A 4,062-nucleotide genomic window follows, 5' to 3' on the forward strand; every position below is an offset into this window, starting at 1 on the left:
GCTGTTGTGTTTTGGTATATTTGAATTCACTATTAGTTATTTAATATTAATAGAGGAAATACAAACTTAAACAGTTGATACACATTTCACTACTATTAATCATTTACTCATTTTCATAGAGACCTAAAAATTACATTTCTGCTCACTCTAACTCACTGTTGCTCCAAGTTGTATTGCATAATTCAGTTTCTGTAGTATTCTGAAGAAGCAGTTAATAATGACCTTTTAATTTCTGATCATTATATTCTACTTTATAAAAGCAAGTGTCTTCAAGTGTCACAGAAGTAAAGATGTCACAATTAAAATTTCTTGCAGTACATAGTCAACTGGTACTATAATTTTAAAAAATGCAAAATAAGCATTCTGATAAAACTGTGTGATGCTCTTAAGTCAAATATTAACATGAAAGTTTTGTAATTTATATAAAGGATCTTCTTGTCAATGGTGGTGTTCAAAACACTTCTGTTTGTTTTTATTTAAATCTTTTTTGGAAATGGTCTGGGTTTGTCTAATTGTTACTCATATAATATTAATCTAACAATTCATCTGGTGCCTGATGGAATCACTGGATAATGGGGAACTATAAGTTGACGTAAGTGTTTTAAATGTAGAAGTATTTTTTAAAAAGCTGTTGTCATTTTATACATTTTTAATTCTGAAAAATTATTGTAAAACTTGGAAGAAGTGTTGCATTTACTATACTTAGAGAAGAAGGTGCCACAAAGAAAGAAAGGACTCTTAGAAGTGACTAAGTAGGGTGTCGTTGATGAAATGGTCCATATGGAATGGTGAAAGGGGAGGAAGGGGAGGAAGTTTTATTATTGTTGTAAAATCAAAATACTGTGAGTGGTGAAAGAAGCTATAAAACCGCCAGACCTGTGGACAAAAAATTTATGTTTCAGATTGATGATCTTTTATCAAAGCTAGAGACAAGTAGGAATAAGAGTTTTTAATCTAGTGGAAAAGGATAGGAGGAATAGAGAAGTTCTGTAATGGGGCCATCCATAAACAAGACTGCCTTGGTTGACTTATTGTTTCACTCCTTCCTATTTTGACTCATTTTGTCTCTCCTTCTGCAGTCTTTACAACTGTACCTCTTTTGATGCCCAAAATGACTTTCAAAGTTTCCAATTTCCAGCTTCCTCCTCTCTATGGAGGTCCAATCCTTCTAAACTTCGATCTCCCACCAGGACAGACTTGGAACTTTCTGCTCCTTACTCGGAGAAGTCCTACCAGTCCCTATCCATCCTGCATGGTTCTGGTTGAACTTATTACATTTCTAAACAATTTCTCTTCGAATTCCACTCACTTCCTACAGATAAAATATGTTGCAACAGGTACCTACATGGGTCACCATAATGCCTGCCCTTTATTGCAAATGTCAGACGTTAATTATTCCAGTCCTACTCTGGTCATTGATGACCAAGCTACCTCTTGTTCCCATCAAGAATTGGAAAAATTATTGACCTTCATGTGGCCCATCTGGCTCTTCACTTCCTTAACTTCCCTGCTTCCATTTTTGGGGATAGTCTATCTGCTGATGTTCTCGACAAACCCACTGACTCTCAGCTACCTTAACTACACTTCTTCACATCCTGATTCCTGTAAGGACTCCATATCCTCAGTTCCTCCATGCTATCTGTTCGGATGATACCGCCTTTCACATTGGCACTTCTTTTTTCCTACCACATGTGTAACAGGCCTTCCATTGTGTCCCATTTCATACTCCTCTGCTGTCACCGCTTCCTATACCCTCAGAACAAGAATAAAATTCCCCTTGTCCTCTCCTTTCACCCCACCAACTTCTGCATTCAGCAGATTACCCTTGTCATTTCTGCCAGCTAAAGTGCGAGGCAACCACCAAACACATCCCTTCCTCCCCTTTCACCATTCCATATGGACCATTTCATCAACGACACCCTACTTCATCACTTCTAACAGTCCTTTCTTTCTTTGTGGCACCTTTTTCTGTAAGTATAGTAAATGCAACACTTATTCCAAGTTTTACTTTAGGCAGTTGTTCTTTCAGATTTGTATGCTGTGTTTACTGCTCAGGATATGGTCTCCTTTACATCGGAGAGATCAATCACAGACTGGATCACAGCAGTGGGCATTGCCTCCATTCCTTGTGCAAGCATAACCCTGATTTTCCACTTGCTTGTTATTTTAATTTTTCACCTTATTCCAATACTAGTTTTTCTAGCTTTGACCTGATCTTGTGATCCAGAGAAGTTGAATGCAAGCTTGAGGAAATCTTTTTGACTTGGCTGTCAGAACAGTGGATGTACAGATTATCATGTTTCTTTTTCTTCCACTTGTATTTCTTAGTTGGTGTTTGTTTCTTTCTTAAACAATATCTGAGTGAAAGTGGAATTGATAATGTAGCAATTAATGCCTCTTGGGACATGACCTTTCTTTGTTCACTATATCCATTCGGCAGCCCTCTTCACGGACAGCACTGCTTGCTCCAAACGGAGATGAACCTAGAAAGGTGGTTCCAAGAAAGCTTGCCCTACCATCACCTGGTTGGTTTGCCGCGGCCAACGGGCATCTCCCTCAAGCGGTAAGAACAAACGTTAAATCTAAACACTCAAACCTCAGGCTAGCCTGCTGGAACGTACGCACAATGCAAGGCTCGCCAGCAAATGATCGCCCGCAAAGAAGATCGGCCCTTGTTGCACGCGAACTGTCCCGTCTGAACATCGATGTCGCTGCTCTAAGTGAAGTCCGTTTCGCAGACCAAGGTTCGTTGATAGAGCATGGTGCAGGCTACACTCTGTTCTGGTCCGGCAGAAGCAGCACCAACAACAGACTCTCGGGAGTAGGTTTCATGATCAAGAAGACAATCGCTGACAAGCTCCAAAGCCTACCAATTGGCCACTCGGATCGCCTCATGACCCTGCAACTCCCACTACAAGCCAACCAGTTTGCCACTCCTGTGATCGTCTACGCCCCCACACTGCAAACAGCCTGCAGTCAGAGAAGCCTTCTACAACCAGCTCAAGTCTCTCCTGAAAGTCAGCACGAAAGACAAACTCATCATCCTAGGTGACTTCAATGTGAGGGTGGGCAACGACTCCGAGGCATGGCCTGGAGTCCTGGGTCGACATGGCATTGGAAGCTGTAACGACAACGGGAGGCTGCTTCTGGAGCAAGGGTGAGAAATCAGACTGTTCGAACTACAGAGGTGTCACTCCCAGAAGCCACCCTGCAGCGCATACAACCCACCTCGAATCTCGATCGACGGCCACCCCTCAACACCGGTCGAACGTTTCACGTACCTGGGAAGCATAATCTCCAACAATGCTACAGTCACGGGAGACGTCGACAATCTCCTTGCGAAAGCAAGTAGCGCCTTTGGGCGACTGTGGAAGCGTGTATGGGGAAACCACTTGATAAACATGTCGACGAAAATCCAGGTTTACAAGGCCGCGGTCATCACCACACTGCTGTACGGCTCCGAGGCCTGGGTTCTGTATCGGAAACAGATGCGGCTGCTGGAACGATTCCACCAATGTTGCCTGCACTCTGTATTGGGCATCACCTGGCAGGACCGTGTTTCTAACAACGAAGTGCTGGAAAAGGCCCGGCTCCCCAGCATCGAAGCGACCCTTCTTTTGAAGCAACTTCGATGTACGGGTCACGTATCGCGGATGGACAACACCAGAATACCCAAGACAGTGTTCTTCGGGGAACTCTGCGACGGCAAAAGAAACCACGATGCCCCGCGCAAGCGCTACAAGGACCAACTGAAGCAACAGCTGTCTCAGACCGGCATCACCTCAACGGAATGGCAAAAGCTGGCCTCTGACAGGGACGCATGGCAGAAGAAAACTACGATGGCGACGGAGCAGTTCGAATGTTCGAGGAGAGCAGCTGCAGAGGACAGACGGAAACACAGGAAGGAGCCCTCATCTCAAGCCCTGCTGTCCGGAGCATTCCCCTGTCCGCATTGCCCCAGGATCTGCAGGTCCAGAATAGGACTCTACAGCCACCGACGGTTGCGCTAACGAAATCGCTGACGAATCTCTTCCCAACTGATCTTCGCAAGCGAAGAATCTG

The sequence above is a fragment of the Stegostoma tigrinum genome, chromosome 1, assembly GCF_030684315.1.
Source record: "Stegostoma tigrinum isolate sSteTig4 chromosome 1, sSteTig4.hap1, whole genome shotgun sequence".
Lineage (NCBI taxonomy): Eukaryota > Metazoa > Chordata > Chondrichthyes > Orectolobiformes > Stegostomatidae > Stegostoma > Stegostoma tigrinum.